Source organism: Anser cygnoides, chromosome 6 (assembly GCF_040182565.1).
Source record: "Anser cygnoides isolate HZ-2024a breed goose chromosome 6, Taihu_goose_T2T_genome, whole genome shotgun sequence".
In the NCBI taxonomy this organism is placed as follows: Eukaryota; Metazoa; Chordata; class Aves; order Anseriformes; family Anatidae; genus Anser; species Anser cygnoides.
Window position 1 is genome coordinate 7,358,626 of NC_089878.1, and position 26,446 is coordinate 7,385,071.

The 26,446-nt window shown below is 35.2% G+C and overlaps 1 long non-coding RNA gene across 2 annotated transcripts in view; it reads left to right on the top strand.

Annotated features, from left to right (window-relative positions):
* LOC136791153 (uncharacterized) overlaps positions 1 to 26,446 on the top strand; it is a 169,799-nt gene that overhangs the window by 136,789 nt on the left and 6,564 nt on the right. The window contains exons 8-9 of one of the 2 annotated variants that reach the window (XR_010832555.1): positions 8,914 to 8,999; positions 9,312 to 10,962. This is a non-coding gene — a long non-coding RNA (uncharacterized lncRNA). Of the gene's footprint in view, positions 1 to 8,913; positions 9,000 to 9,311; positions 10,963 to 26,446 lie in introns of those variants that run through there. The other variant, XR_010832554.1, reaches the window with a different exon arrangement.

The following is a 26,446-nucleotide window of genomic DNA, read 5'->3' on the forward strand; positions in this document are numbered from 1 at the left end:
CGACACAGAAAAATGCATTAAAGGAGTCTCTCCAGAAGGAATTGTATAAAAAAACTGCATCATTATGAACTCCTTATTTTCCTTTTGCCTCTAAGAGGTATAATGTTTTGTTGTTTTTTCCTCTTGAAGCAGTTCAAAGTTTAATACCATCCCAAACTGTTATGCTTCCTAGCAGCCAATGTAGTAAGGACAATATTTGATGAGCTTCAGTAAGCATGCTATTTTAGTCTCTCTGAATGCTTAGTTTTTGATAAATTGAAGTGGCCTAGGAAAAAAAAAATAATCAGAAGAGGAGGTCAGTTAAAATTCACCATGGTACTCTTTGCCCTGAGAAATGAGTCCATAACTCTTCACCTTTTGATGAATTTGGTTGTTACGAGACTGACTTATAACAAATATTTTGTTTATGTAGACAATGATAGTATATTTCCAAAATCCTTTAAATGACCATCAACCTGATCTGGAAAAGGTGCTTCGAAGGTGAAAAAATTATATTAACATGTAGTGGAAGGAAGGTTTTCTTTTTTCAAAGTTAAATTCACTTCCATTGGCAATCAATATTTTTGTCCCTGAAGTAATTTCTGTACTAAATTCCATTGTGATTGGTATTCATTTTGAGCCAAGGCACCCGCTTTCCTTCAACATTTTACAATCTCATTGAGGCTTTAACCCTCTTTAAAGGAAAATACGTTAAAGACTTGAGCAAGAGCAAGATGTTGCAGGGACACGAGAGGAATCTCATGAAGAAGGAATTAGCACTTCTGAATTAGAGTTGATAATGGGTACAGACTGAATTTTTATTTCTCAAAACTTAAAAAGTAGAAACTTAGAAAACTTAGAAAGTAATAATTCATACATTGAAAACCATTTGGTAAGCCCAAAGATAGCAGACTTCTTGTTGTTGCTGCGAAATGGGACTGCAAAATGAAGTTTACTTGCCTTAGATTGCAGGTACATATGGTAGTCTTGGATAAGCATGAACTGCACACAGCGCACAGTTAAAGTAGGGAGGTTATTAATACGTACTTTGCTCTGGGACCCTTTTGTTATTTGTGGTTATTACCTGATGCTGTTTACAGTGATTCATCTTGCTTTGAGCTCCACGTTGCCATGTATAGATTATTTCAAACCACCACAGCATCCTATTTAACACTAGGAGTCTTTACCACATACTGCATTCTGAAGAAGCAGAGGAACTTTGCAGTATTGATCTTACTTTATCTTAGTCCACATTTTGGGGTTTTCCTTTTTTTTTTTTTCTTGTTTGTTTGTTTTCTAGGAAAAATATTTTCTTGTTAAGTAAACCTGTGTCCTGTGGCCCTTGTCTTTCTATATGTAATATGGATCTGTATGTCACACTCTGAACTTGGCCCTGCTGTGCCAACTAAATGTGTTTCCTATCTTCTGAAACACTAAAGCTAGTCAGCCTTTCATCCTGTAGTAAATAATTGCCTATACATGACAGAAAAGTAGATTTTTTTTCTCTGTTCTTGTTGAACGCTATATATGCTTGGAAAATCTTATTTCTATGCAATGAAATTATTGTATTTTTCCGTGTGTTTTATTTGCTTCTGGTTTCACCATTGCCTAAAAGATATCTTCAAAAAAAACAGCCTCTCAGTGGCTATTAGTTTGCATGCCTACATCTGCAGTATTTTGCATTGCTACAATGAATTTTTGTCCATTGCTGGCTCCTCATGAAAGCAGGGTGAACAAATGAAAAACTATACACACACAGAAGATGCTGAAAGATGTTTTTACACTTGGGCAGATAATGAAGTATCTACTATCAGCCAGTTTCTTCTCCTTCTCTGCCATTTTGAAAATTAATCTCAGGAGGAAAATCACTCTTCTGATCTGTACATACTGTTAAAATTAAGTTTCAAAAGAAGTGAATCAGCACTTTTGGCTCTGAGATGTTATTTCTCCAATAAGATTGCAATTATGGAAAAAAAATCCAATTATTTGAAGAGTAAGGAGAAATAAAACACAGTCTGCTTTTTATTTTGTTTTGTTTTATTATTTTATTAGGCAGTGTTATTTATTATTTATAGTTCTTTCTATTACTTCAGTGGCTTATACTGGTAAAATGTCAGGGAACAACTCAGCTACTTTTATGGGTAGTGTACTGTTCCTGCAACGTAGGCAAAAAATAAGATATTTTTCCATCAGATATTTTGGATGATATGTGTAAGCAAAGATATGTCTGGTGAATCTTATTTTCTATTTTATTTTGGTCAAGGTAAAGTTGAAAGATGAAGCATTATAAAATGTAATGAATGTAATGCCAGATGGTGAGGTACAAAATCATGCCTAATCTGTGGTCTGAAAGGTGAATGCTAACAGCTCTGGAAGGCTGGAAAGCTCATGTAGTTGGAAATAGGTTTTGGAAATAGGAGTGTTTTACTTTTAGATCACCAATTCACAGCTGATACGGCTGGGTAATAACTGAAAGCTACTTTCATGTTGTAGAAGCCTGTTGTCTTATTAAAATTGTATTCTCATGCTATAAATAGACACCTCACAATCTAGCCTTCAGATAGCAATAAATAGCAACATCCTTTCATGCAAGAGTTTGAACAGGAGTGGGCCAAATGACCTTTACTTCTAAAAGGTTCTAGCAAAAATGGGTTAAATGGAAGCAGTAAAACGGGGAAAAAAAAATCTCCTTGGGGAAAGCAAGCTGATTAGTTTGTAGACGCAACTTCAACTCAAGAATTGTTTCTCCTCTCCTGAGAATGCTTGTATATATTTCCCTCAGGTCTGAATGGTTTCCATTTACCTTGGAAGATAGTTAAGCAACTTCATCTACAAAGAGTTGCCAATAAAATATTTGCAAAATAACTAGCAATAAAAAGAACCTGTTCTAAACAAACTGCAAACATTTATGGAAGGTCTGCATTCCAGCTGGCAGACAGGCATGAATCGTTATTCTGAACACTGGTCCTATAACTTCACAAACCCCAGCTTTGTGCACTTGACCAAGAATTATATTTAGGGTGACAAGAAATGGCTATTAAACCATCCAGTGCATAGCTTTATGTGAAATGTTTTATGTCACTACTTATTTAAAAAAAAAAAAAAAAAAGTGTCTACCTATGTCTACCTATGAAGAGTGCCATTTTTATAGCATTAAAAAAAAAAAAAAAACATAAAATGAGAATGGCCTATGCAGCTGGTGATTTTTCTTATGGTTTTAGTACCTGTCCTTTTTCTGTGGTGTAATAGTGTTGGGAAGATTCCTGACCAAAAGAAGCATTTCCAAGTGTTGGCTTGATTGTTTTTTTGGGCTTGGGGGGAATTGGTTATGTTGTTTTTTAAACCCACAAGTACATATCCTGATCTTTAGAAATCCTAGTACATAACAGTGACTTTATTTCTATTCCTTTCTACACCTTTCTAGGTAACATCTATCAAGGAATTATTAAACAGATAATAAATTTACAATCATGCCTAAAAATAAAGACAAATGTGATGTAGACAGAGTTATGTGGCTTCTGGTCTAAAAGAAAGTACCTTATTTATAATGGAAGACATGAGAAAAATACTGTAGTCTATATAATTGTGCATATATATATATATTTAGGATGTGTATATTTTTTGCATATTGTCTTTCATTCTCAGTAGATTTTGGGGCTTGATTTCTGTGTTTGCCTGACCAGAATAAAAAAAAAAAAAAAAAAAAGAAAATCTTGCACTTCTACACTAGAATTAAATAATATGCTCACTAGAATTAAAAGGCTCAAATTTTATGGTACAGGTAAAACTTAGAAGTAAACCAAATATACTCATGAAAATTAGACCTACGTATTTCTAATTAGCAGGAGAGGTGAGGCTCCAAGCCTTTTGGCATAAGCTGCAGTAGAGAAATAATTTAGAGTATACATGAATAGAAGTTTTAATGAATAGAAATAGAAACTATGTGAAAATAAAAGCGTTGTTTGACTTGAAATATGTACAAGCCTAAAGCATTAAAAGTCCTATACTGTGAATAGAAGTCTCTACCACCACAGGCTGGGTTTCATCTCAAGTTACTTTTGAGCTATTAGTTGTAGTTAACCTTCAAAATATTAGTTATATTTCTAATACTGAACTAAGCTGAAAATTTATTATTTTATTCAAAACAGTTTCCTTCATCTTATTACCAAGTTAGTGGTTAAGGTCCAAGCCAATGCTTATAAGCCTGAATTAAAAACAGTTTTTATCAGATTAAGAGAGAGCACAAAAAAACTGGGTACTTGGACTGCTTCAAAGTAGTTTAAATGATTTTTTTTTCTGTTTTTGCAGGTTTTTTTTTCAAAGGTGATATCTGACATACAGAGCTTCAGTTTAAATTTCACGTGCAACTAAAAGTAATTAGATCAGAACTTTGATAGCAGACACTTCACTGGTCAAGGCAATTTAGTATTAGCAATTGAAAAAAAAATGCTTAGGTATATTTGACCTTGTAAAATTCTACAGTAAATATTGCTTACAAGTAAGAGTTACAATTGTTTACTGTATATGAATTATAAAAAAGAATTAACCGACCAAGTGGTATTTGTCAAATAATTAACAGTTAAAAAGATTAACAAACATTGAATTAAAAATTAAACTGAATAATTAATAATTAAAAGGAATTCCTCTGAGCTGGAAATAGTTGCAGGCTGCAAGGATATGAAGGAAAAGCAGTCAGATATGTTTGCCCTGGTTTTACTTTGTCATAAGTACCCTTCAGCTGTGCTGAAAACAGGCTGGGGAACCAGATGGGCTCTTGATTGGGACCACTATTGTTTGTCTTCTATTTCAAGAAGGAACATTTTTGCATTTTATTTCTTTTTTTTTTTTCCTGCCTTAAATACTTACACCCTCCCAGCACTCCTCATACTACGAAATTCTATTTTGAAATAATGTTTGGGTGTTCTGCTGCATTAAAATCTGTGCCTAGTAAAGGAAGATGATAGTTAAAACTGCCATGTCAGAAAAGCATGAAAGCTCATTCAAATGAAAAGGGAGCTATGGCCAAATAGGCAAATGATTTATGGGTGCCAGAAACCACCTATTTACCTATATCTGATATAATAGTTCAACAGTTTTTTCTAAATGTTTATTTTAGTCACATGGAGTTAGATTTGACAGTTGAAAAAATGGTTAAAAAAAAATAAAAAACAGACTGGATGAGTGACAAAAACAAACAAACAAACAAACAAAACAAAAAAAAAAAAACACCAAAACAACCCACACCACATTACCATGTTTCAGAATGGATTTGTTAATATTTAGTGACTATACTTTCACATTTCTCTGTGTAATATGAGTAAATGTAATAAATCAGTTTCCTAATTCCTCATGTCTAGGGGGAAATGTCCCACTGAAGAATTGTCATCAGTATGAATTGCCATATGAAAAACAAAAGATCTGATTTTCCAGTATTTAATACCCAGTGAGCTAAATAATAATTAACTGGTGTTAACGTGGAAAACTTAGATCAACTTTTCTCATGTCGTCTTATACTTCATGACTTTCTTTCTAAAAATTTATAGTTCTAGTGAATTAAATTTATTTCAACTTTCACTTAACCACAGGAGTTACCTAAGGATTTAACTGGAAGATAGACTGGAACTGAAATTTCAGCTTCCCCTGGGATCTGAAACTAATCCCAAAATAAAATTTATTTTTTTTCCAAGCAGCGTTTGAGAATGCTGTTAGGGAGGGCAACTTAGGAAGGTGGTACTTAAAGTTTTGCAGCTTGTTATGGGCCATGTGGTGAAAGCTTCCATCCACTCCTATTATATACTTTTTCAAAGTCCACGTTGCTCGCAGTAAAGAAAAAAAGCATGCTTATGTTCAAATGCGTTTAATAGGTTGAAAACTGAAGAGCAAAAAAATATGTCTTTAGTCTAACTTCAGGGATCTAAAGTGACTCCCAGTTTTCTCCATCCACCTAAAAGGCATCCCACACAATAAGCTCAGTAGTAGATCTTTATGCAATAGTTAAGAAAGATGAATCCTGTCGAGGAAGCTCTACATTCATTTTCTTCTAAAACAAATGGAAAACAAACAATAACAAAAGTGACATAGAAATCGAGTCACTAGCATTGGCAGTGGCTTATCTATTTCAAGTACTCTTATGTAGACTTCACAAGCCTGGCAAAGGATGAGTGCCATTGTTTGGTGGTGTTAGTTACCTGCTACAGCACCACCACTGCACGTAGTTCTGCATTCTGCCTGACTGCAGTCAGGTCGGGCACCTTCTTGCTTGGTTCATTTGGGATCAAAACTGTTTGACTGGGAAATACTCAAATGGAGCCTTCTGTCATCTGCATGGTTAACTGGGGTGAAAGGTATGTTTATGATAGTCCTGACAGCATGGATATTGAAGCATAAATAACCATTTTCCACTTTGGTATTAAAACACTCTGTTTAGAAAGGTGACTTCTTAATACCACGAAAAACTTGTTTAGAATTACTTCAGAAAGCTGTTACTTTTTTAGTTATGGATTGCTTGGCATATTTACAGGTGTTGTAGAGCCGTATATCATAAAATTGTTTACAAATGAATGCTCAGAAATACTTTTGTTTAGAAATTTATTATGGACTACTAATAAGTAAGGATAGTGTTACTTTTACTTTGTGCAAAGCTATACTTTTGTCTTCGCTATCTTTTACTACTTCCCATGTGACATTTTCATGGTTGTTTTCTAAAAGTTTCCTTAAAAATTAAGTTTTAAATCAAACCAGTTTGTGTGCATTTTGCTGTGCATTGTCACTGCTAAGCAGGGTGGTGAAACCTCAGATAACATTCCAAAAAATGTGTATTCCTGTAGCAGAGAAAGAAGCTGATACACAGTGAAGCATGAATATCCCTTCTTTGAAGGTGCAGTAGAGAATGTGACAGTAATTGTAAAGCAAAAGAGAAGCATAGAGAAATCTCTATGATCTATTGTATTATACTACTAACACTGGGAAGTCATTACCTGTTGTCACCTGCCTACTGTCCCCCAACCTATCATTAATTCTGTTGCAATCTGAAATTTTTATTGCCTGGTAGCATGTAATTGAGATACAGCATGTGCATATGTTTAGACATGATGCCCCCTGCAGCAAGGTCCTCCCTCTTGGTTTTGTGTTGTGGAAGGTGGAGCAGAACATCTTAAAGGAATTCTTGATTATTCTTCCCATCCTAAAAACCTGAACATCTCTGCTTTGAAGGTTTCAAAACTTCCCAAAGCTGTGTAAGTTTTATTATACAGAGGTCTGAAAAAAAACTGCTATCACATTCCTGTCCAGAATAGGACAAGCATTGAGTTTGTTTCCTCAGTAAATAAGTATTTTAATTTTGCCTCTCATCTTAAGATAGCTTCTTCTTTCCAGAGTTACCTGAATAAGATGTTGATGAAGTTGATAAAGACTGTTGATAAAGACTTTTCTAATGGTTGTACTATTATCTGCCTAGATATTATGATGATATTAAAATGTGTCTATAATTCACTAGTGTGTACTGGGTCGGGCTGGGATGTTAACTTTCCCTGCAGCAGCCCATACAGTGCTGTGCTCTGCACTCGTAGCTAAAACAGCAATGGTATCACACCAGTGTTGTGTCTGCTGCTGAGCAGTGCTGGCACAGCATCAGGACTCTCTCTAAACCCCCTAGGGGTGGGCAAAGATGTGAGAAAAGAAACAGCACCAGGGCAGCTGACCTAAACCAACCAAAGGGATATTTCATACCACCTGATGTCACACTCAGCAGTAAAAGGTGGAAAAAGGAGGAAGAGGGGCGGGGTGGGCTCTCGTTGTGAAAACGTCTGTCCTCCTCCCGAACACCGGCTACGTGCGTTGAGGCCCTGCTTCAAGGACGTGGTCAAGCATCGCTCATTTGTGGGAAGCAGAGAGTAATTTCTTTCCTCTGCACTTCCACATAGCCTTTACTTGTTTTGTTTAGTTTTCCCTTTCCCCCTCCCTTTTCCCCTTTCCTTTTTTTCCCCTTTAGTTAAATTGTTAATTGTTTAGTTAAATTGTTTAATTAATAATAATATTTCCTTAATAATTATTTTTTCTTCCCTTTAATTAAATCGTCCTTATCTCAACCCGTGAGTTGTTCTTTCCTTTACTTCTTCCCCTCCTCATCTAAGGAGGGGGAGTGAGAGAGTTGTTGTGGTGTTCAGCTGCCTAGCACGGTAAAACCACCACATAGTGCAACACTGTAATTCAGTAAAACAAATCCAGTGATTCTTGCTGTCAGAAAACTGCAATAAATGCAGATTAACATGTGCACTGAGGCTGAAGCCTTTTCATGGAAAAAAATTCTCCTTCCTGCTCCAATTAAATGGACCTCTCAATAAACGTTTTGATAAGGAGAGGCAGAACAGAGTACTTGCCCTGCTATTACGTGCTTTAGGTGAAGCAAGTCAAATTGGTACAAGTGTTACATTTTCTTCTCATTTTATAGGACTATTTGACAACTAATTGTCTTTCCGCAGGAAAGATAATACTGCATTAGTTTTCTCTTCAGATCTCAAATGCTGAAAAGGTGCCTCAAGTAAAACATACGTATTTGAATGCATACATCTGGCAGTGTTCCTTTAACAAAGCAAAGCCAAATGTCACATATTTTATGTAGTGATGTTGTAGCTATAATGGTCTAAGGACAATAAGCTGGCTAGTGTAGTTTGAAATGTTTGAACCTGTTTGGGTTCCACTACATAGGCTGGAAATTGAAGCACCAATAATGAATCATAAAACATGAAACAGACATAATGAAACAGAAAATTTTCCAGGCTTCTGCTAAGCTTATCTTTCCAGTCAGTTTTCTGTAAGCTGCTATGTCCTCTTGTAAATTACTTTTTTTTAAGGTGAGGAAGAGCTTCATCAGTGCAAATTGGTACAAGCAAACAATGATTTTAATCAAAAATTACATATATTTTTTGTCTGTAGAAATACAAGATTCTCTGTGGTGGCTCAATTGCAGTGAAGAATTGCCAGAAATGGTTAACAGAAAACAGGCATGAATTGAATTTTTGGTGAGTAAATGATCTCTTTTTTTCTTTTTAATAGGTACAGCAAAAAATTGTTGTATCTTTTCAGCATGCTTGGTATTCAAGAACTATAGCAATGTAGACAGTGCAGGAACGTGAATGGAAAATGCAACTGTACTGTGTGCATAAACTCCATAAACGCTCTTTTGTGAGAAATTGAAAGGACGTGAAATGTTTCTGGTACTCTTGTTAAACGTACTAATGAAAGGTAATTGTCCCATTCCCACCTAATATTCTTGTGAGAATTTTGGGGGAAGAAATGTTTTAAACTAAACACTTTTTTTTTTTCTTTTTCAGAAAATGAGGGGTTGCAAGAATGTTTTCTGAGAGTTGGGTACAAAACAAGTGTTTTTGAAAAGTTATCTGCCTACTCATGGCCATGGTCTTATGTCCTGCTGTTGTGCTAAATTGAGAAATCAATCAAGCAGGGTTTTGAAACCACTGTGTTGCATAGAGGTCAAAACAGGGCAATATCAAGTACCTAGAAAATACAAATGGAGTCACTGAGGCTTTCTAACTCTGTCTTTCTAACAATTCATTTTCTTTCTTTATTATTATATTTGGACTGTTTTTGGGGGTGTTTGTAGAACAGTGTTCAAGTTCAGTTATATTGCTTCTTATGGTGATGCTGCAGGAACCTCCATTTAAGAGGATGTCAAAGCTGTCTCTGACATCCAAAACCAACAGTCCAAAGAGAAAAATTCTTAATATTCTATAAAATGGGGAAATATGCACAGAAAAGTATTTGGGGTACATTTTCAAACAGCTTTAGAGAAGCTGAAATCTTGGAAAGAAATGACTATTATGTGACTGGAGCTGCTAAACACATGCAAAATATAGCCACCTTGGTAAATTTTTAGAGGTGGCAAGTATAGCACAAAGTTATCAGTGTTGACTAAATCTGAAAGAACTAACATATAGTTTGTCTTAATTTCTGCTTAGAAGACTTCAGAATCCACTCGTAACAAAATCAAAATGTATTACAAATAAGTGCAAATAGTTACAAAATACCTACATTTATGAAGGCATTATACATAAACTCTTTTTCAGTAAAAAAAAAAAAGTTCTACTTTGGCTGAATAAGTCCTTACGTGTAACTTTTTTTTTTTTTTTTAATCGCCGTGGTGGGTTTACATTTTCAGTAGCAACTGCTTCAATGGCTTGAAAGATATGGGCTAAATGGGAATGAATTTTTACAAATAGTTTGAAACAGAGGTTCTCAAAATATCACAGATGCTGAGCTGCTGATTTATTGAACAGCTTAGGAAGAGCAATGGTGTAATCGGCACTGTCTTTTATCCTGTTTTCTTTGATCCATTCTCACTGGAGTGATTGACTGTTTGCCATTTTCAAGCAAGATGCAACCCCTGAAATTGCACAAGCAAGGCTTTTAGTTAAGTTCAGCATGAATTGAAACTGAGGGAGGATGCATAATGGAACAAGGTCCATTTGGGACTGCAGGAGAACTGGCAAGCTGCTCTGCTTGATTATGTTTAAGCCTCCTTTTAAAGAGTGACACCTGATTGCTCTTCAGAACTGTCAGTTTGGAATCTCCTTTGGGACTCTGAGGGGATCACAAATACTTTTCATGAAAGATAGAAATTATAAAAATTTAAAATGGTATTTTCTTCAATTACAGTATTTGTCGTGTTATAATTTTTAGTTTAGCTCATGACAAACTAAAATATGAAGAATGAAACTGCTAACTTGCTGAAAATTTATTCTAGTTATTGTTTCTGCTCTACTACGTTTGTCATGCATTTGTTTTTTGCTAGGAGATGCTGAGTTGAAAAAAAAATTCAAAAACAAAACTAAAGAAAAAACATTTTTTGAAGAACAATTACATCATATTTTCATAAAACGTCTTATTTTCAAGAACATGAGATTTTGAAAGAGAAAGTTTTAAAGGCTTAGAAGTGAAATCGAGAACAGTAGGGAAAATCAGCAGCTTCTTCAGAGGTTATGAAATTCTCTATGTTTCCCAGCAAAGGAATTTTAAAGTAATTAAATGGTTATTTACAGTGAATACAACTCTTGACAGTTTTAGGCTTCCTTGGTGTTTTTGATTTTTTTTTTATTTACTTCTGTATTTACGAGGACAGAAAAAGCTAAATAGAATACTGTGAAGGGGAAAAGTAAAATATCTCTGACTTGCAGATTTTAGAAAATGGGTACTGTCTGAAGTTTCTCAGGGCTAGAGTGTTTCAATAAGTTCTAGGGTCACTGGCAATAAGGTAAAATGTGGATGATGAATTTGTTTGTCAGGCTATTTATGCAATTTATGGCTTGGACATAGCTTCTAACAACATATGTATTTCCATATAATGTAGAACATTCAGTGGTCAACAGTACAAATCACTTGAGTACTGAGTGTATAAAACACTGTGCTTAGAATCACTATTTAAGAATACATATGGATGCTGCTAAGCTATGGTAGAGCATTTGGAATTCTTGAATATATTCTTGTCCTTTTTCTTCCCTAGAATCACTAGTTATTGAAGATGTGTTTTACGTACATAATCAGAATAATATACAAGAGGTGCTGTCAAGATATCAGAAGATAGTTTCAGTTGGAACTGATAAAATTGTAGTTTTATGGGGCTGTTGAATGGACGTAGAAAATTTTAGTATACACAGACTCGCAGGACACATATACACAGTGGTACAGAATGCTAAACTATACAGTAGAATATATTCTACAGGGTTTTGCTGTTCTTGTTATTGCCTTACACAGTTTCCAAATACATTTATTCTTCTATGCGCATCATCTTTATGGATTTTTTTTCATGTTACATAGTCCCTTGAAAATTGTACTGTTGGTTTGTTTTGATACTTCAGGCTTTGGCAGGACCAAGTGAACACAAATGTTATTTTTTGCAGGATAGTAGTGATATAGAAAAGAAATCTACTAGTGAAAGAAATTGCTTATGAAAGTTTTGTTGATGCAACAGCATACACTAAATTGAAGCTATACACATAATGGCAAATTTTTGTAGTGATTTCATAGCAATGTAAATATCTTCTTGGACTTGATTTTTTTGTTCAATGGAGACAGTAGGATTACAGTCTGATTCCCTACATTTCTAGCTTACTAATTTCTAATTAATTTTGTTGCTTAGATTAATGAATGTCCTGAGACTTCATTATATCTTATGTCATCTTATATTGGACTATGGCAGATCAGATTAATAAAGATGCAGTGCCATACATCAGTATTGTAATAGGTATTTTATTAATTTTAGTATGGGTTGTGGCATTCAAAATTTCAAGGGTAGAAATATCACTGAACAATCACAATAGAAGTTTTGTCCCTTGAATACAGTGTGTTCAATGTCCTTGGTGCTGTTGAAGATGCTGTCTTGAACATCGAGAAAACTGTGGAATGGAGAGAATAAAACAGTAGTTTCATCACTAATAAAAGAGATGCCACATTTGGGATGTTCACTGGTGCAGGAAACAAGGGCATTTCAGTTCACCTTAATAATTCAAATCTGAACTGTCAATAGGTATACAGCTCTTCCTCTAAGCCTCTCTATGAACTGCTAAAGTAAAAAGGAATCAAAGTCAATGAGGAAAGAGAGGTTTGAAAGCTCCGTTCATCTCACAGGTTATTTGGACACTGAACTGTGTAAACTAATTATTTTGCCTTTCTATCACCTCCAAACTTTCCATCTCTTAACTTACAGAGTCATGACCATGACTCCTAACCCTGTCTTTTGTCTTTACAGAGGCTGAAATGAGTCTCTTAGACGAAGCTTTGTCAGACAATCACACATGTAGGGGCAGAAGGGACATCAGAGCTTTTGCTCTTGCTCAAAAACAGGATCTTCAATTTTCTTATCTCAGATTTAGACCTCAGTTCTGCATTGTTTCTCTTTTAATTTGGAAATTATGAAAAACACCTGCGTTAAATGGCTGTTTCATGGTGCACAAAAATTTCAAAATATACTTTCATTTACAGCTTGTCTTTCACACCACTCAGGTGGCTTAATTCATATCTGGCATAGGCTTAACAAGGACAACTGAGTGAGATTGCTAGGCTGAACTACAAAAGCATTACTCTTAAGGCTTCCATTTGAGTCAGCAGATTTATGTAAGTGCAAATGTGGAGTGGTTATGATTTGAAATTAGGGGGTGATGGCTTCAATAGCCTGCGTTGAAAGCATTCAAATGCCTTGCTGTTTTTCCAATTGAATTAATGTCTCATGTACTTACATGAGCCCATATATATATATATATATATATAAAATTAGGGATGAAGTTAAGTGTACCCTGATATTATTATTGAATTTAACTAAATGGTCCTTAGGAAAAGTCTGTTGTGATGTAATTGGTTTTTTTGCCAGCTAAATACTCAAAGACAGCACAAGGCCTTACCATTTACTAGTTGCTTTTATCTTGCTCTTTGTGTAGTCTTCCTGTGTATCAGAGGGGTGAAAGCAGACAAAACACAAAAAAGCTCCATCAAGTCTGAGATAAAACTGAAGTTGTTCGGCCATCCTCTATCCCAAATAATCATCCAACTCAGGTAGATTTTGATGCTATCTCTCATGACTGACTTGTCTACAAGCAGTTCGTGTTAGTTGACTCTTCCACCTTCAGTCTTTTTACCAAACAATTCTAGTGTTGCATGCTGGCTTTCTCCAAAGAGACCACTAGAGCAGGTAGGCCAGCTCGTGTCCCCAAGGCAGGATCTAACATGTCTCACAGATAGAGAAGCAAGTCTGGCTACAAGTGGGCTTGCTCTTAACCACTACCAATAACTGCTGCTGCTGGGAATGGGCTGTATCCAGCGTGAATTTGGCTGATGGAATATTGCCTTGGCTCTTTCTTGTTCCCATTGATTTAGTTCTTTTAGAAGCCGTTAAATATTTTCAACAATTTGTCCTTCTAGTTTTCTGTGCTTTGTAAGAGGACACTACTAAACAATGATATGATAATATTTTGTTAGTTGTCCAATCAGATCATATTGTAAACCTTACAAGTATCAGTCTTGAATGATGAAGGGTGTTCTCTTAAACAGAGAACACTTTAAGCGTTCTGCCTATGAGCTAACAGTGAATATTATGGAGCAAAGTGGTCAGACAAAAGGCAAATTATCAGGTTTTGTTTTGATAAAAGTAAATATTATTTTAAATTTGAGATCTAAGAACTAGAAATGGCTAAAAAATGTTTTCATTTATTCAAACTGCAGAGATCATTTCTCTCTAAGACGGCTCTTTGCAACAGAATCTTATTCACCGGTGTTGTCTTTTTTCAGTGTGGGGTGGGTTGGGAACAGCAAAGAGGATGACACTAAGTGCTGAAAAAAATATTTCTCCAAACCTCAAATCAATGACCTTAATCCTATGTATTTGTCTTAGACTGAGCACAGAATAAAATATTTGTAGAAAATGTCATAAATGAAGTCATTCCTGCTATTTTGACAATTTTCTTCCCATTCTTAAACTGATACTTAATATTATTTAAAATAAGATTCTAGAAAACACTTGCTCAAACAAACAAATAAACATTGTTTTCCAGCTTCCTGCATTTAGTAGCAGAGCTGTCTGAATTGGCCCATCTTAAGTTAATTATTAGCATAGTTACATTTCAGTTGACTCCCAGAAATAAAACACACACAGCCATTCAGGAGTAGCACTTTGTTTACCCCCAAAAGGGAAGCTCTTTTTGTTCTGTCTTGACTGATAATAAGGACAGAGCTTACAATAAATACCAACAACAAAAATGGTCCTAAGCATTAGACAAAATTCTCCAAGTTAACATGTTATTACTGACTGCATTCCGTCTGGTGTTTAAACTGTTATTTACTCTTTAATATTGGCATAAGAATGTCACAGAAGAGAGACTTTTACTCTTCTGTAAGCAGTTGAATCACTCTCTGAGGGATAGGACTATTCCAGATTTTTCTTATTTTCCTGAATCTCAGTGTTTCAAAGAAAAGGGGTGTGAGGTACATGTACTAAAACGAAGATGCAGTTCCTCTTTGAAATCTTAATCATGTTAGTGAAATGAAGAACACAACCAGCACTGTGTTTGTCAGCTTTATCATTTATCATTATTCATTTATCAGCTTTAAAATCTCTGCTCAAAATCTAGTATTGCCTATGCTCTATCCCTATAGGTTTTTATTTATACAGGTTCTATTTCTATATTCACTAGAGAATTTGCTGCGGATAAGTTTATATAACAATGAAAAATACCTTTCTTAGCAAATGTTTTGGAAATTACAAAAAAAAATTAAAGGATATTAAAGGAGACAATATAAAGATATAAATCAAAGCAGTGCTGGAGAAAAAGCAAGTAGCAAAGAAGGGCAGATATTTAAGTAGGTGTTTAGTACTGTTCTTGCTGCTAAGATTCATGCTCAGTACAAACAAACGTGGCTATAGCATGTTTAATAAAAAAGTGCAGAGTAAGCACTGAAAATTTAACTAATTTTGAGGTTCCCTCTTTTATTAAATATTATTAACAGAAAAATTCATGTCTAGTTTAAAGGACAGGATGAACTTGATGTTTAAAAATATGTCCTAGTGACAATTTTTGCCAAAGCCCTTTTCAGTAACAAAAAAACTTACGGATACTAAGCGTGCTTCTGTTTGCAAGACGGAAGCTTTCCCCTTACCTTCACATCTCGTTTTTTCAGAAAATTAATATTAAGAACGTAGGAATGGAGGTACTGGAGAAGATGAGGTTCTTAATCATGGGTTACTCTTTTTTCAACTTCTGACTGTAACATATACTTGTGGAGGGGAAAATAATGTCAGAACTATCAGAATGGCAGCTTAGCTGATACAGCCTCTCATCTGGGATTTCATGCATCAGTTTGTGTAGTTTAATAGCCCCTGATGCATTTCCTTTCACTTATTCTTCCAGCATCCAAAACAATATGGCAATGAGTTCCGCGATTTAATAAACAAAATAAGGAAATCAAATAATTGTTATATTACTGCCAAGTTGTTTGCTAATAGTACCCGAGAAATATTTTTGCATTTCCCAAACAAAGCTTCTGTTTTCATACTCTATGTATTTCAGTGCTGAGTTGATATTCAAATATTAATCATAAAAACAAAGTTGGAGTTTCAAGATATGGAATACTTAATAAAATGGATTGTTTGTTGTTTTTGCAGCCATATAACAAATTACAAAAGTTCTCCCTGGACAATGAAATCTGATTCAAAAGTTGCCTTACTTCTTCCACTTCATTTGTCAAAGACAATATGAAGTGGTGTCTTCTATACAGATCATTTCTTGAGCATTTTTAGTTTATTTTTATTGTAGTGACTACACTTGCAATCGGTGTATAGCACAGCACTGCAGAACTACGCATATTTAATTTAAGGCAATCAGTTTATATCTGTTCAATCTATTAAAATAGCAACCATACCAAGTAATATGACAGTAGTATAACTCAACATCATTGCAGGCAATGATGTATGGTGAAACATAAGACTAAACACTCAAAGCATTTTATCAGAACCATGGCATTGTCTAAATTTGAGCAAATCCTTTGTTAGCACAGCTGTGCTAAAACAACAGCATAGTAACCTCAATATTTATTCGTCAGATTCGTTCTTAAATGAACAAATAAAAGTTCCCCCCTGAAATTAATTAAATGGTTGACAAATCATGAAACATGATTGCTAAGAATGATTGAAGGTGTCACTTGCCTCAGTAAGGATAGTGGTAGTCCACAACCAGGTTGAACAGCTGCTCCTGATCAAGTTTTAAGAGAGATAGAGGGCAACAGCAAGAGGTAAGGTGTACTGAATTTTTACAGTTTCTTATTACATCTTCTATTTTATAAATAACCCATGATGAAGTTACAGTACTCCACAGGAAAGATTAGCCTTCAAGTGAGATAGCATCTAGTATTGGTCATACTATGCTTCTCACAGGAAGACAGAGGAGGAAAAATATCAGAATATCAGAGAATACTATGTTGAAAGGTTTCAAAGTAGAATCCATTTTTTATTTTGAAAAATATTAATTTTTCTAAAAAAGAAAAACTTACAAATGAGGTACACAAGTAGAAATTAAAATAACTGCTGTAGTAACAAAGTAAATTTCTGAAACAGGTTTTTGGAAAAGGCCATGTTTTATTTCAAACAAACTGGGTGTTTGAAAAACTCTGACAAACTATTGGCTGTTAAAGGAATGCGTGATAGAATTTGTTCTCCTTGGGAGGCGGCTCATGCCTTCAGTTGAGTGTGTTAACATTTTTTTTTTTTTTTTGAGAATGAAACTGAGTTTTCTGGCTTAAATAGATCATAACCTTACAATTTATAAGCTTGTTACAAGAAATTATGTTATAAGAAGGAGCTTGTCCTTCTTCCATGTTCTGCCTTGGTGTCCACAGCAAAGCAGAGAACCTAATTCCATGTCCACGGGGCTTCCCAAGCATTGGGAAGCACATTGTGTTTGCTACCTGGCTGGTGAAGCAGTGAACTTCTCTTGAGTTTCACCAGGCCCACTCCTTTAGATGTTTCTCCCCTGCTGCCTGCTCACCCCTTGTCTTTCTACCCAGAGGAGGTAGCTGTGACACAGGATGTAATGATGCAAATGCAAAATCATTCCCCACACCTTGGAAATATCAGTTGTATGTTTAACATTGCATGGTTACATGGTATTGGTGACATAAGAGGAATTACAAAAAGGACAGGAGTAGCCATGCTGTGACAAGCCTTTTTTTTTTTTTTTTTTTTTCCTGAAGGAGAGATAATAGCCACTCTATTATTGTTCAGAACATTTCTCTAGCCCTGAAAAATTTGTCTTTGTCTGCTTTGTGCCATCAGATTGGTGCTAAACTACTATACAGGGAACGCAGCCTGGTCCCAAAAGTATGTCTAGTTCAAAGGCTCTGTACTAGCGTAGATGACAAGAAAGTCTCCATAAATATATCAGTAAAACATATTTAGTGCTGTGTAGCTTCTTAACTGACTAAATAAGATGATTTGAACTTCTGTTCCACTCTTTTTCTTCCCACTTATCAAATAAAGACCATATGATTTGAAAAGTTGGGATTGCCTTGAGAGGGTTCCAGACCAATAATGAAGTAATTTAGTATTAGAATCTAAATCCCCACAGTACCACAAGTCATGCTGAAGCATTTTGCCTGAGCTGGTAGATCCTCCATATGCTTGTTTGTACTTGCTTCTTGAGGCATTGCCCTATAAATAACAGAAACTGAAATGCAAAGTAGCACTCATCAGGGACAATAAAAACAAGAATTCAGAGACTGATTCATAACTTTTAAGGCTGGGGGGACCCATTATTATTTTGCAGTTTGGTTTTCTGCATAAGATAAACTTTTCCTTGTATTAATGCCTACTGAGATTAGGTGCAGGTTTTTATTTATCCAAATACCATAGAATTGGAGATTTATCTAAAGGGAAAATATTGCCTTTGAAAAATAGCATTGTCTTGTAGCAGTTAAGAGAACTGAGGCAAAATGATTTACCTGGAATACTAGCAAGGTGATAACAATATAGAAGACTTTCCTGGCTTATTGGAATTCCACTAGGTTTCTTAACTTTCTTCGTAGCATTCATAATATACTCTGATATATATATTTGTCATTGAATGCATAGGATATTTACACAACTAGCTATGTCAAGGCATGTAGGCACACAAGCATCCAGCAGCGTCTTGTACATCTTGTGTGCACCCTGATTATGTACTGACTGCATTTAGAGGCATAGCCTGGGTAAGTCCCATCCTTAGGCACACTGCAAGGAAAGGTAACCTACCCTAGAAGATCTAAGTGGCAGGTTGGTCTGGGGACAAGGGGCAATGCTATCACAGAATCATAGAGTCAGAATGATTTGAGTTGGAAGAGCCTTTAAAAGTCATCTAGTTCCGCCCCCCTGCCATGGGCATGGACACCTACCACACCAGGTTGCTCAAAACCCCATCCAAGCTGGCCTTAAACAATTCCAGGGATGCAGCATCCACAGCTTATCTGGACAACCTGCTCCAGTGCCTCACCACCCTCATAGTAGTAAATTGAGTGCACGTATCTTGCATAGCCTTAAAAGTCTGTATTTAGGCAATGTACATAGTCAGTTTTGCATGTCTGTGAAACAGAAGCATGCTTGCACTGCAGCTGTGTACTTTGAGTCATAAAAACTGCAAGAATTTTAATGAACAGTTTTACTATAACTTCTCTTAGTGGTTAGTGTTGGCTTTTTGCTGCTCTTTCTCACTATATATATATATTTACATAATTTTATTTGTCATCGTCCAATAAAATGTATGAACTAATTGATTGAATCAAGCCCATGATTTTCTCAGAATATCCTCTTTTAATAAGTCTAGATGTGTCTAGTCTAAAATATTCATTTAAAAATCAATGTTTTTACATTCTGAAGGAGTTATTACATCTTCTATAGATTCTGCATTATGTTTATATATTCTGTTAAATCAGAGTTATAACTTAGATTTGTTGGTTTTATTATTGACTGCACTCAATACAGGGGAAAAAAGTTGTAAAGGTCTTTCTTGACTTTTTTTTTTTTTTAAATGTCTACACTCCAGAAGCCTCCCTTACAAGCAAATGGGATCTTATTTGGATGATCTTTGGGTTCTTTGCATGACAGAATAGAAATTAGAATTTACACAGTTCTAATTATAGCTCTTTATAGTTCAGACTGCTTAGTATTTTGCAAGGTGTGAAGGCTAATGAATAGCAATTGTAATGAATAGTAAATATTTATTCTGGCGTATTAGAATGTAATAAATTACAGATAAAATATGCAGGTATATATACTTATACACCAAATTTGTGGATTATTATATAACATATTTGCATTGCATATTTATCAACGTGTATTTTATAACAGAATAGCTAATTATTACAATTTTCATAACTCTTTCAGATTACTTGGAAAAGTTCTGTGTGAGATGAAAATTTATGCTGCATATATCAGCACCTTTGTTGTGATTTGATGTTGACTACAAGTAATTAGAGTAGCACAGGTTTTAGATATCTGCAAGACATTATACAGCACTTCCTGAATTCTTCTGCAGGCTTGGGATGGATTTTAAGGGGCCTTCATGGACTTTGTAAAGAACCTGTAATGTCAATGCCAGTTACCTTGCAAAAAGCTGCTCTGTGAATGGGATGCATAACATCATGATTGTCTCACAGTAATATTCTCTTTCTAGGTTCTCCTTTTATCATGTTTTGTACACAGAAAAAAAAAATAAAAATAAAAATGGGGGTTATAGTAATGAAGTTTTCCAAAAATAGAAGAAAATACATTCTGTAATGCAGGCTATAGCTATCAGTGGAAATATAACCTGCTACATCTTTATTTTCCCTTTAACACTTGGGGAAAAAAATTGCATGTAAATGCATGCACTAATAATAGCTGATTAAAATACATTAATTTTACATCACAAAATAATCACCATTAATTTAATTCTAGTACACCATAAAATGGCTAATTCTTTTTCAGCCAGTTCCCATTTCTATTGATAAAGGAGATAAAAGCAGTTTAGAAAATCTCATTAACTGTGCAAAGATACACTCTGATTTTGTGAGTGTGAATTTTATACCTTTAATTGATTACAACGTAATAAACACTAAGGTAAGACAATGTAAAAACTGCTCAGGCAAACACAAATAATGAAATGGAAAGTGAAGCATCCCCTAGGAACAGCAGTTCTCTCAGTGTGCAGGCAGACGGTTCATTCAGTAGGGACTACATTTTAATTCGCCATGTGTAAGCACTGGTATGATATCCTGGGCAGAGCCAGTGCTATACCTGTAGCTTTAATTTGTGGCTGCTGCATTTTAGAGCCTGTACAGATTAGATAGTGTTCCTTATTTACTACATTGTCAAGTGCACCTTTTGTGTAATCAGATAATCTACCTTTATACTAGTTCATGCTAATTTTCTGTTGCACCAATTTCTCAAAGTCCTTCCTGAGACTTTCAAATAACACTTCATCTTTAGCTTGACAACTGCTCCAAAAGAAGCTCTGCTATTCCAATAATCATTATTTATCTACTAGTTCCTACCTTCCCTTCTATTAGAATAGTCGTTTGCTCATGAAACAGGGAGTTAATCGGCTTAATGAGTCATTCTAAATTACTTCCATAGATGTAATTTATTAATAATTCAGAGGACTAGTCAAATGGTTGCCATTAGTTTGTGATCACTTTTCTGCTTTCTGTATTGGATACAGTAGCTACCATGCATTGAAAATAGCATTTGACAATAGGGGTAGAAATTGGCAACTGTTTTTAAATATATTTTGCTGCTGGGCTTTCAGGAGATAAGCAGAACACACAGCATTAGGCATATGCAGACTTATAAACTGAGAAAGAGTTGGTTTGGATGGCCTTTAAAACTATTAATTTTTTCCTGTATATCAGCTAAATGCATGTAAAGGTAAACATTTTCATCATTATTATTAAGTGCAATTCAGTGCATTTAATGAGTGACATCTGACCCCTGAGAGAACTGGAACACAGCTGCTTTCTTGGCAGACAGGAGTTAGAAGTGTGCTGTGTTCTGAAGACTTAGCTATACATTTTATAGAAAGCTAAGAATACATTTTAATATTGCAATATATTGTAATTTCAAACCACATGGAATCTTCTGGGAGCAGACAGGCCACAGATCTCAATAACTTTTGAAATATATCATACGAATGTGGTTTCTTAAATCCTTGTACATCACAGTACTTGAATTCTAGTAAAAGAGATGGAAATGGATAAGCAAGAGTTAAAGAACAAGTTTTTTTTTGTTTGTTTGTTTGTTTTTTAAATACTCTATCCAGAAAAAAAAAAAAAAAGACAAAAGATTGGTGCTTAGATCCACATTGTTATATTTTTAAAATATGACCAGAATCTCAATATATTTTATTTCCTTGATTATTTGGTCTGGTCAGCACTTAACATTTAAGAACTGTCTTCTGTTTTCTTCCGTTTGCCTACGACATATAGGTGTTCCTTTATTTTATTTTATTTTATTTTATTTTATTTTATTTTATTTTATTTTATTTTTGAAAGGGATATAGTAATTCTTCCAAGTAAAAAACTGAATTGTTTTTATCCACTATTGAATACAAATAGAATGCCTTGCAGTTTTATTCAACCACATTCCTATAACCACACATAAAATGGCGAGAGAAAACAAATTTTGCCTAGCCAGAGTTTCTAAAAATTATCCTGTTTTAATCTTATATTCATCTCTTTCTCTATATAATATAATCATATTTTACTGCAAAAAGTTAAAGATTCTTACAGTATTTCAAGTAAAAAGCTACAAATAGTGGAATGTACAGAGAGAACCTGATGCAACATTACAAATTAAAAGATACTTCTTATATTAATGAAGAAAGCTGTTTTACTACTATCAAATTTGAAAATATATAAGTATATGAAATTGGGATAATGTCACCCAAAATCTCATTAAGAATTCCTATTTTGTCTTTGTAACATCTGTCATTATCAAAATAAAATTCAACAGTCATTATTGCAGTCCCTGTTGTTAGAAAAAAAATTTACTTTGTACATCTTAGTATGGCAGTTAAAAATCCCTGTGGGGAATTTAATTTGGATCCTTTATAGCAGCAGCATAAACTAATATATTCCAGGGAAGTTAAATTGTCTGTGACTGTTCCAACAGGATGTTAGATAAATCTCAAAGTGTCACCTCTAAAAAAAGTCAAATGTCATGGGTTGCAAAGCTGGAGTAAGAACCGCATGTTAATTGGTCTGTAACAGTTGAAGCACTAAAGCACTTTACGAGTTGGCATTGTGCTGTCCGTGTTTATATCTGCCGCAGGGTTGTACACATGGCATTTAACTTAATGCTGTGATTACATAAAATAGCAGAGTTGGGTATTTAAAGGTTTTAAAGCTGGTTGTAACGTGTAGATTGGCTCCACACATTATTAATTCACACGCACGAACATGAGTAAAGCATTACTTCCATGTCCTGGATCTCCTCAGCTCTTGCCACCAGGACTCGAGTGTGCTTGCTGGCCTGAGAGTCTCCTGCTGGCATCATTCCTATTCAACGCATTGCTTGCAACAGAGACCAATGTATACACACGCTACTGAGCATGGTGAATATTTGACCACTTTCTCTAGGAAATCCATACACAAAGTTGTGCATAATTATTTTTCTGGCTTGCAGGTTGTTTCGTGGAGGATTTGCTAAGCTTTTACCTATTTCTCATGTTTATACTGTATGCTGCCCAGTTGATGATGGCCATGTTTCAAATGTCAGCAACACTCATCCAACTCAAAGGTTCAGGTTTGCATATCACAGTGGAGATACTGGAGACTAACGGACAGTGAATTGTGCTTGATTAACAGTGTGAAATAAAGCTTTTTGGAATGACTAAGCTGATAGATATATCATTAAAGGAAAAACAAAGTGTAGGAAGATAGCAGTGATCGTTCCACATACGTTCTTTGCTGCTGGCCTTCCATGTTAATACTTAGTGCTGCTGAATGCCTCAGTGAAAGGAAGATACGTAAGTTTGAAGTTCCAAACCATTTCATTTTTATTATTTAAAGTATCAATTTTAATTTTTCTTAGTGTCTGTATTTTGAACATGATTTTTATAATTTATTTAACAGTATTAATATACAATGACATGTTTACAGCATTTCATTATATACATATATTCTATAATTTTTTAGGAGTAAATGTAAAAAAAATTTATGACAGTAAACCAGTATATCAGATTTAACTGAAAGCCTTAGGAAAAAAGATTTCAGAACTTCAGGATAACAGAGGAGAACCCAGTGAAAGATCATTTGTCCCCAGGTCTTCCAAATATAATTGTTTGTGTATTGTATCAGTTTCACAAAGAATAATTGTTGACAAACAGGAAGTGTTGCAATGCATTTTTCAATATTCTTTAATGGCACATGATAATCAGAAATGTTGCATTGATGTCCAGGGAAGGAAATGAGCAATGACCACTTAACACAATCCAAGGCCTTTCTGGAACACAACTGTACCTGCAGGTTTACCGATATAGATGAGGAAATCTATTTAAAAGAACCATTATTTGCTGTTTAAATACAATTTAATAGTAATAGGTGGGAAGTTCTGTTGATTTGACTGCTGAAGTTCCAGACAGAGTTCCTTATTCTCTACATAGGAAATAAGATGGTACATAGAATATATTATTTTCCCACTTTTGAATTTAATTATGGGAATTCTCACAATATATTTGCTAAAATTAGAAGACATGCAAGTTAAAATATTGTCTGTTTCCTTCCTCCTTCCCTAGTCCTGTCCTTGAAAAAAAATCTTATGACCGTGGGTTTGTTTAGTTTGAGAAAACAAAACAAAACAAAAAAACCCTTGCATTTCTTATATTACACCTTGCTATTAAAGAATTATTGATGTCTGCTAAAACACAGAGCTGGCAGTGGCTGCAACATCTGGTAGACCTTCAGAAATTCTAAGTTTCCCTTCACAATAAACTAAATAAAGAGGATGGAAAAGCAAGAAGCAATTCATAAGAAAATGACCTCTTCAATTATTAACTGTTAAAGCTCCCAAGGGCATTATAATAAATGTGCCATAGCTTGAAATGAAGAGACAAAAATTCCAACTTCAGGTTACACTTTGTAAGTATAACTTAATATAAATGAATTGCTGAAACACCATATGACTTCCTATGCTGTTATTGCTAGAAACACATTTACTGATTTGCAGATAGAAATTGAATGAGCGGTTTGACTTTATCTCATCTAAATCCATTATTCACTGCTTCTTTCCTGTTTTCTCTGAATACCATCAGTTGTCACTTTTTGAAGTTTCAGTCCCTGCAGAGTGCATGTGCAATTCTCAATTTAGCCTGTTCTCAAGCTGTTTTATATATAAAGTCCTGTGTAGGTTTTAGAAGCATTTGACTGCTGTTGCTTTTTCATTCCATGCCTTTCATCAGCACGGAATGAATAAAGAAATAAATTTTGAAACAATTAGAAGAATTGGAATAGAATTTTGTTTAAAAAAAAAAATAATAGACTTTATGTACTTCAGCTGTTTGGATTGCCAGAAAGAGTCAGGAGCATCCACTGAACATCTTCTCTGTGCTGCCATCGGAAATGCCATTCACTGTTTGTCTAGATCAGGAATCGCAGAATCATCTAGGTTGGACGAGACCTCCAAGATCACCTAGTCCAACCTCTGACCTAACACTAACAAGTCCTCCACTAAACCATATCGCCAAGCTCTAAATCTAAACGTCTTTTAAAGACCTCCAGGGATGGTGACTCAACCACTTCCCTGGACAGCCTATTCCAAAGCCTAACAACCCTTTCGGTAAAGAAGTACTTCCTAACATCCAACCTAAAACTCCCGTCGCAACTTTATCGCCCATTCCCCCTCATCCTGTCACCAGGCACGCAGGAGAACAGACCAACCCCCACCTCTCTACAGCCTCCTTTAAGGTAACTGTAGAGAGCGATAAGGTCGCCCCTGAGGCTCCTCTTCTCCAGGCTGCACAATCCCAGCTCCCTCAGCTGCTCCTCTTAAGACTTGTTCTTCAGACCCCTCACCAGCTTCGTTGCCCTTCTCTGGACTTGCTCGAGCACCTCGATGTCCTTCTTGTAGCGAGGGACCCAAAACTGAACACAGTACTCGAGGTGCGGCCTCACCAGAGCCGAGTACAGGGGGACAATCACCTCCCTAGCCCTGCTGGCCACCCTGTTTCTTTTGCAAGCCAGGGTGCTGTTGGCCTTCTTGGCCACCTGAGCACACTGCTGGCTCATATGCAGCTGACTAAGTGGAAAGTAACTCAATTTACCTGGATGGAACTGTGTATGTACCATCATATAAACTCATCTGTAGATACTAAATTTGTCTTAATACACACTCTTTCCTGCTCAGTGTGCCATGCTCACACTTAATGAACAATATCTTAGAATATAAAATGACAAAATAATTTAGAGAATTTCAGTCCTCTTTCAGATACCATCCTTTTATTATGCATAAAAAGAGGAATATATACATGACTTTAAAGGATAGTAATTGTTATTTGATAGGTGATATAGTTTAAATTTTATTTTTTTTAAATGACTTCTTATACTATAATATTTTGTCCTTCCCTGTATAACTATTCTGTAGAAGCATAAATTTGAGAGTTCTTCTGTTGCAAAGCATACTATATTACCTCCAAAATGACATACTTACTTGAAAGAGAAAATGTCTGGGTGAGTATGATCTGACACAGGAATTTATGCCCCTGTGGGGAATTGAGGTGTATATGGATGAATTGTTGTCTGCCCAAATATGAAACCTGATTAAAGCTTGACACCCCTATCCCTTTCCATCCCTATTCACACATGTATCTCCTAGTAACGTCCAAAACCTCTGAAATGTTGTATTGAAGTCAGGTAACTCATTATCTGGCACACTGGTTGTATAACATGGATGAGGAGATCTCTACAT